This window comes from Uloborus diversus, unplaced genomic scaffold (assembly GCF_026930045.1).
Source record: "Uloborus diversus isolate 005 unplaced genomic scaffold, Udiv.v.3.1 scaffold_12, whole genome shotgun sequence".
NCBI classification, from domain to species: domain Eukaryota; kingdom Metazoa; phylum Arthropoda; class Arachnida; order Araneae; family Uloboridae; genus Uloborus; species Uloborus diversus.
In genome coordinates, this window is record NW_026557876.1 from 3448132 (window position 1) to 3456945 (window position 8814).

The window sequence follows — 8814 nt, forward strand, 5'->3', positions numbered from 1 at the left end:
TTTCCTATTGGATGTTTGCTGCTTCTAATAAGTGGATAAAATTGAGAAAAATTATTCTGAAATAATTTAGGAATCTATTGTCCTCCGATAAAGAAATGTATGGAGTTTCGCTTTTGCCGACATTAGCCAATTCCATTCGATATTGTGCTGTACATCCAGCGCTCTCTGATGACGCATGCGCAGAGCCGGGAGTTCTCTCGCTCCGCTCCGTCGAAGGACGCCATTGCTGTTGTTATTAGCTTCATTAACTTGTTCTGTGGGTAAGTTTGAAATCGTTTTGTATATTGAATAGAATTGCAAATTTTTTTAAACTAGAATTTGAAATGTGTTATACTTTTTGCATTCACTCTTTGTTCAATACACATAATGTTCTGAATACCCGGAAAACCTTCCAAATTTGCTTGTGCTGTGTTTGTGATTGTTTTATGATGTCAATAGCGTGGGGGGGGGAGGCATTTCAATTAAAACTTTTTAGCATGTGCTATCCTTTATTATAAATCGTTCCTTTTCACGTTTGGAGAATCGAGCTATATTAACGTTATCGCTAACACTTACAAAAAAAAAAAAAAAAAAAAAAAAGACGCCGAACTGTTTAGTTCTATATGTTACAGCTATTTTGCTTTGTTTTATATTTTCTTATCTTGCAGAGATTTCATATAGTACAGGGAAATAGCATTTTAGCTGTTTTCAGGCATCGAGCAAGATAAAAACATATAAAATATTCTTTTTTTTCCCTTGAAAATTCTTCCCGTGCTCTTGAAAAAATAAGTTAGAATATAGTTAGAATAATTGTCATTTACTGTCAAGTATAACGCTTATTTGTGAGGCGGGAATATAAATATTTAATTTATGTCAACAACCAGATAATATATTGAACAATTCAGTTTTGAATCAGATATGTACAATTTCTGAACATTTTGAGGCTTCGAGGAAAAAAGATGGAAACTTTGATTCTTTACAATTTTTTTTTTTTTTAAACAGTGATGTTTTGATGAAAATAATTTCATGAATTCAAGTGCATATAACATATTACTTTTCAGGAAAATCCAAACTCAGGAAATGGATAGGTACCGTAGCAAAAGAGGGTTGTAGTAAGTTTATGCTCTCTGACGCTGGTTTTTTTTTTTTTTCCTGGTGCACTTAACAGTAGTTGGCACTTGACATCAGTTTAAGAAAGTAAAGGTACTGAGTTATTAAAGTAAGCATAAATAGTGTCTTTATCTCTGTTGTGCTGTGTATTTTCTCTGTATTGCGATTCCAGCGGTTGTATACGAAATTGTTCAAAGTTGTATGTAATATTAAATATTTATTTGCAATTAGATATATTTGTGATTTGTGCTTATCCAAGTTATTTGAGATAATTGCAATATAATGGCTGGAAGTGAAAAGATACTTAATTATATAATAATTGCTTAAAATTGTATCTGTAAAAATTATCATAGCCACAAAAGATTACATAATCTGAAAGGTTACTTATTATATCATCCTACTTGCTGGAGTAGTAATTGCTTGTTAGTATTTTAAATAAAAAGCATATATGCCTTCAAGATTTTGATGCATAGAAAAATGCTCAACTAACTACATAGATTTGAGGAAAAAAAGAAATCTCTTCAACTAACGAAATCCCTATAATAGCATATTATAGTGTATGTTGTTATATTTTCTTATTTTCAAAAACAAAATTTGAAATGTTTTAATATTTTCTATTTTATATCTAAATGTGAAAAAGATAATTTATAATTATAAAGAATATTTTGATATTATGGCAAATATGAGTTTAATCTAAACTTCTCATTAATATCTTTCAGTAATTTGATTTGTTTGCATCTGTTAAAAAAATTGACTTTTTCGATTACATAATTTTTAATTTTGTCTTAAGAATTATAGTTCAAGGTTAGGAACTTAACTTTAATAAAAGTTTAAATAGTTGTACAAGACTTTCAGTTGTATGTTGCCGTGGTTCGCTGATATAGGTATATCTATATATGATATTTTTCAAATTTATTTTTGGAACTAGGGTAGAATGCACTGTAATTTGGTAAAAAATAAAATGCATACTTGAAACATAATAGTAATGTTTATTATTTAGGTTTGTTTAATTAAACTGCCTGTTTTAATATCTATGTAATTTTCCCTGCCTTAGGTTCAAGTTGTGCCGCTTGTATGACCTCTTGATCTTTTCAGCAGGGAATCCTCTCTCAGGCTCTAGAGATGAATGATACCTGTTTGTCCACACAACAGAGCATCTTCGACCGTCTGGCTTTGAACCCGCAACTCTTTAGTCCACTTCACTGATCTATGATTTGGTAAGTTTGCTCAATAATAAAGGCAATTATACCTAAAAAGTTTTTTTACCGTGATTTTTTAAATTTTCTTTCGGACCAGTGATAAAAACTTTCCAATTGTGAAAACATAAAATTAGAGCAATGGCTAAAATGTACACATATTGTTAAAAAATACTCTTGTCTAATATTGAGAAAAATGTGTAGTCTTTACTTTTTTTTTGGTTTTTGGATACAATTTCACTTATAGCAGAATCTGTGCTGACATTTTTTTGCAAATTTACTTCTTGGTTGGCAATAATAAATTAAAACAGCTTTCTAATTTTTTAAAATAGTAAACATTTATCTGTTTTTGGAAATGTTAAAGCATTTCCATGTAACATAGTAAATTTATCTATGTTTAGAAAAATTATTAAGCTGAAACAACACATCTAAATTGATAATTTCTTTCCTGATACATGATTTGGGTCATTCTAAAGTTAATGCAACATGTAATGTCCAAGACTTTAAGTTGTAGAGTAGTTCTCAAAAGGTGGGAACAAAAACGTTGCTTTTGAGCCATTTTTAAAATTTTGGAATTTGAAATCAATTTTGCTTTTATTGCATAGCATGTATACCTAGAACATCATACACAAACATAAAAAGACAGCAGGTATTTATGCAATTTAATAAATAGCAAATTTAATGATAGGTCTGTAGGTAACAGATTTTGGACAAACAGTTGTCCGGTAGGTAACAGATTTTGGACATCATCATAATGAAAGTTTCAATTTTTGAACTTTTCCAGTGAAAATTTTATCTATTTTTAAATTCTGCAATGAAAAATAGAGGATTTATGAAGTACATGAGTGACCTTATATACTAGTCTTAAAATAATAAAATTTTGTTATGGTTTTGTAGAATCCGAAAAGAAAAAAAAAAACATCCATTTTGCCAGCGCAGGTGATCAAGTCGCCAAAACCGACGCTGTTGGCGAAAACCTGAATTCCTCTCTGGTAACCCTTTGCATATCGTACGCTGTGAGTTGTCGCCAATCGGGGTTTGCTTGGCGATTTTTGCCGCCTTTGTTAACTATTCGTTACATCATAACTTGAGTTTCTGTTATTTATGTAACGTTTAATGCATAACGTATTAATTGTGCAAAATAGCAAAGGATTAAAGAAATTAACATTATAATAGCCTTTAGTTAGTAAGGTTACAAGATAGAAGAGCATATTATAATATTGAATAAATGGACAGAATTATCGGCGTCTAGATCGTAACGCAATTTGGATATCTCACATATATGTTTAAGAAAAGTGATTTTGCTTCAAAGATACTGCATAAAAACATATGAAAAAACTTTAAAATGATTAACAATTGATTTTAAGGATCGAAAAATACCTTTAAAACATATAAATCATATATTTATTACTCAAATAATAGCATTGTCAAGATTGTAACTTTTAGACATACATGAAACTTCCAACTTCCTTCTTTTTTTAAAAATTTTTACACAATAAATAATCTGTCCTTAAATTTTTAATTTGTAGAAAATATTATAAAAAAAATATTCAGTTTGAGATTCATACCCTTAATTTTGTTTTGAAACGGTTGGAAATAATTAAAAAAAAATTTTTTTTGATGGTACATTTGCCCAGTTAACGTTTTGAAAGTCCAAAATTGTGCCTTTTAGCAAAGAAAATAAATTTTTAAGGGTATTTGAGGAGCATTTTTTCCATAATTTTTAATATACTTAACAATTATTTCCATTTATCATTAATATTCCATAATTTTATTTTTCCATAATTCTTGCCTCTAAACAGTATTATTATTTAACTCGAAACATTTTTGAGTCAATTAAAATGAAAGTTATTTTGTGTTGAAGCTTCAAAGTCGAGGTCTGTGCTTGCTCCCACCTTTTGAGAACTGCCCTATAACCTTTTCCCAAATTTTACTCCAAAGTTAAATGTAAACATTAAAAATGATAGGTCTGACATATTTTTCATTGATACATTACTAAAATTAAGTACATTTTTTACTTTTTGAATGGGGTTATTGAAATTGTGTCCTATAAAACAACCATGTCCCAACAGCACTTTATTTATTTTTAAACCTTTTTTTTTCTTTTTTTCATGTTATTAATTTTTTAAAATATGTTTCTTTTTCTTTTCAACTCATTAACATATTATACTAACACGTTTTTAAAATAAAATTTCGAATTTATTTTATGGAAGAAAATCTTTTGTCTCCTGATATTTGTCTCCTGTGATACTGCCTCCTTACTTCTTTAATTATTATAATAAGAATGTGTTACTTAAATATTGTCAACGATAGCTATGTACTTCTACAAGTTATTAATGTAAAGTAGCCATTTTTTCCGCATGTGCTATTTTTAAGAGTTCCAGGTGAGGAAAAAAGAACTTTAGACATAGGTGTCTTTTTTATTTGTCCCCTGTGTTATTATTAAATTATAGAAAGGTTTAATTATTTTATTGTTTAACCCATGTTAAAACTTTCAGGTTGAGTTTAAAGGAAAAAAAAAACATTTGCATTGTTTCCATTAATACAAGGGGAATTTTTAATACCATTTTGTCCCCTGTGTTACCTTGATCTTGGTAACACAGGAGACAACAAAGTAACATAGGGGAACTTAATTGTTTCTAAGTTTGCTATGTAGTTAAATTTTAAAAGAAAAAACATATTTAGGTTGAAAGAATATGCAGTATTTTAAATTATATGAAAAATATGTCTGTTTAATATAATTAAGTTAAGAAATTGCAAATGTTTCTTTGGTTACAACCAAATTATATCACAGATAGATAAACAAAATTAAGGAGGATTAAAAGGCACATTTTTCTTCTCTTAAATTCTATTTAGATTTCTGTTGTAAGAATTTTTATCTCTTTTGGAGTTATCATTATATAAGTTCAGTTTTGGTACTTGGAAAATATTTTTAATAAAAAAGAGCACTAGTTTTTTTTTTTTTTTTTTTTTTTTTTTAATTTTAAGAAGGGTATAGTGTTTAAAATAAGAAACAGGTTTTTACCTTAATGTTACTTTCTTAAAGACCTGCTTAACCTACAACAATGAGATTTTTAGTAAATTTGCCCTCTCTTTGTTGCAGAGTGCCAAGTATTTTCCTTTTTTCAAATCTGCATATTTTATATTTAATGTTAATTAGTAATGAATTGACATATATATATATATATATATATATATATATATATATATATATATATATATATATATATATATATATATATATATATACATTTCTAGTTCATATTAATTTTTTTTACCTGGTTATTGTCAATTTTAAACGAGTTTGTAATTGTAAGGCTGATGCATATGGTCACAAGAATTATGAATTAAAAACAACAAGTTTTAAATTTAACATCTGAATATTTTCCTTTACATTAAAATTACTTTGACAGTCTAAATTAATTTCGTACTGTGCACAAATTATAACTTTCAATGTATTTAAAAAAGACTGTTTCTTTATCGATTATTGAACATTTAAATTTGTTTTCTATTTCGAAATTATTTTCTACATCTGATGACTTTTTCAGAAATTATTTTCCGCATCTATTTATTTCTGCATCTGGCAACTATTTTGAAGGCTTTTATATCATAGACTACTAGAAGCAATTATTTTAATTGCTGAAGTCAGTAGTAGCCCTGAGGAGATTTTGTTTTCATGAAAAATAGTGTTTATAGTAAAACTAGTACCAGATTGTCTTAGTAAATTCAACAAAAGTGCACGATTAAGAACTTTTGATTGTGAAGTATCTTTATTTGAATGACAAAGAAAATAGATGACTTACTTTAATACTCATTGTATTTTGAACTTATTCAAGCCTAGAAATATGTCTTTATATTCTAAATATTATTTAGAATATAAAAAAATATTTCTATAAAATAATAATAAAATTATTTTTAAAAATTAGAAGAATTAGCATCTAAAGCCTCTAGAATTTCTTTTCCTTTTTGCTTGCAAAATACAACAATTAGAATTGTGAGCAAAAATGAGAAGTTTTACGGAATCTGATCTTAATTTAAGAAATTGATTCTCAAAAATCCATACTCTGAACAGTAGTTTGATAGATCATTTTTGAAAGTAATAAAATTAACAATTTATGCAGAATAAACTACTTAATGATAAAATAGATTTTTTCTATTTAATTCAATCTAAATTTAATGGTGGTAAGCTAAATCTAAAATAAAAATTTCTTCAAAGGGATTTTCTTATACATTTAATCTGTATTGAATTTCTATCACTTGTAAATTTTCTGCTGTAATTACCTAGCTTAGGATTGTACTACATAAATTTGTTTGATATTGAACCTATAAGTCTTCTCTCTTTCTGTTTACAACAACAGAAATACACAACCATTCGAAAAAAAAATCATTTATATCCGCAAATCAAGTTATGCATAATTTTTTCATTTTGTAATTTAAAAATACTTGCTAAAATAATATGAGGGATAATGTATTTGTATATAAGTTATTTTACAGTGACTAATAATTGCAAGGGTAAATGGGGGCTACCACTAAAAGCCCACAGTGGTCCACGAGCAATCTTCATGTGAACTGCAAACATTTTAGTTGATGGTGAACAGCATCATTTTTGTAGCTGAAATTAAATTTATCAAAGAAAACTTTTGGAATCATATGATTTCATCACACATAATTGTAGTAAAAAAAAAAATATCTCCATTGTATGTGGTGTCATTTATTGGTTTGGGGAAAAGATACAAGTTGAGAACTCCCCCCCCCCCCCCAAGCCGAAAAGAAAGAAAAAAAAAGGTAGGAATCTGCGAGAAGTTTTTTGAAAATATAAATTTGCCAAAGTAAAGAGTCTTATCAAAGAGTAAGACATGATTTGGAAAATGTTTCGTTACTGTTATAATCAGCAGTGAAATAATTTTATAGTCTTTAATCATCTCCACTGGAGCAGCAAGAATTTTTACCTGAATGGGAGGGGAGGTCTATAGTCTTGATGTGTTTAATTTTATCTAATTGGTAGCAAATTGCTAACTCTACCGTTTCTACAGTAATAGAATTAGCAGTATATGTTGAAGCTAAGAACTCTGGGGAGAGTTTGACCTTCAAACCATTCTTGTTGCACCACTACTTATGTCAGATTAACTACCAATTAATTAGCAATATCGTCATTTTACACGGATTTCATTACACACAGTTTAAGATTTGACACCGTTATTTCATTATATATGGATGAGTTTTGATTTATGCAGATGCAGCATTAAAAAGCATAAAGTTTTTTAAAGTTTTCATATTTCAAACTTCTAAGATTGTTGTAATTGATAACAAATGAAAACTGCATTTTGGCATGCTTATTAGGGAGCTTGAGCCATTGGGAGACATTTTTAGAGCTCTTTTCAGAAGTAATGTTATTAAACTCACACAATTCATAGCTCACTTGAAAAAAAGCTTTTAGAAGTGACAAATAAGAACAAAACCAACAACAATACCAACATTGATGATACTCGACCGAAAGCTTCTACATTTAAATTTTGAGCCATATTTTGACAGTGGATCTTTCTGATTTGTTTATAAAGGAAGATCCCATCATGGAAATGATGCAAGTGACCATGGATGTGCTCATGCCCCACAAAGGAAAAGCCCTGCATAGAAAAATGACTGCCAAAGGAATATCATAAACAGCTCTTATTCATATTCCCTAAGTTAATTCATATTTTTTTCATTCCATTGTGTATTTGTATTGGAAATAGTACATATTTTTTATCAATGGAACATAACCTTACCTATTTTAACATTACTGTTAAGTCTTCATTTACACGGCGTTTCTGTGGAACGTAACCCCTGCAAAAAACGAGAGTCCATTGTATGTAGTTTACAATTTACATGTTGGTTATAAGTAGTAATCCTTACTATGTGTTTGCTTTGCACATTGCAGAGTTTAAAAAAAAGTAATTATATTTTAGGTGACTGCTTTTTTTCTCTCTCTCTTTAGCAAGTGTAAAAATTAAGTGGGATGCTGCGAATACAAATGCTATCAGCCGCAGAATCGGCAGGTACTTGCTGGAGCTGTAGATTGGGATCATCGGTCTCACAGTATCAAATAAAGGACACTGAATGGTCGAAACGAAGACAAAAAAAGCTGATAATATATAAGCACAATATATATATATGTATGTTTTAATGAAACATTTATGTTATAAATAATATGTATGTTTTTTACATATTACCTAGCTGATAATATGTAAAAAAAATGAATAAAAAATTTTTTCCCAATGAACTTGTAAATATATAAATTGTTCCAAAATATTAATTTAAGAAAAAAATAAGGATTTTGATTATATCATTTATATGAACGAATGAACGAACAAAAACATTTATGATGTCAGTGGGAAGAACTATCATGCTTAAATCTGATCCTTACTCTTAAGAATAATGAATCTTAATTTCCCACAATCTTAACATTTGGCGTAAAAAAGTAATTTGCTGCTCATTAAAAATCATAAAAAATGAAAGATATTACTGTCAGTAATCTAATTATAAAATAAAT

General features: G+C 28.3%; 1 long non-coding RNA gene across 1 annotated transcript; it reads left to right on the forward strand.

Moving 5' to 3' along the window:
- The first annotated feature begins 212 nt into the window (after positions 1-212).
- On the forward strand, positions 213-8526 carry LOC129232403 (uncharacterized). The gene is made up of 3 exons (XR_008581353.1): positions 213-260; positions 2144-2306; positions 8260-8526. It is a non-coding gene; the product is annotated as an uncharacterized LOC129232403 (long non-coding RNA).
- Positions 8527-8814: the final 288 nt, after the last annotated feature.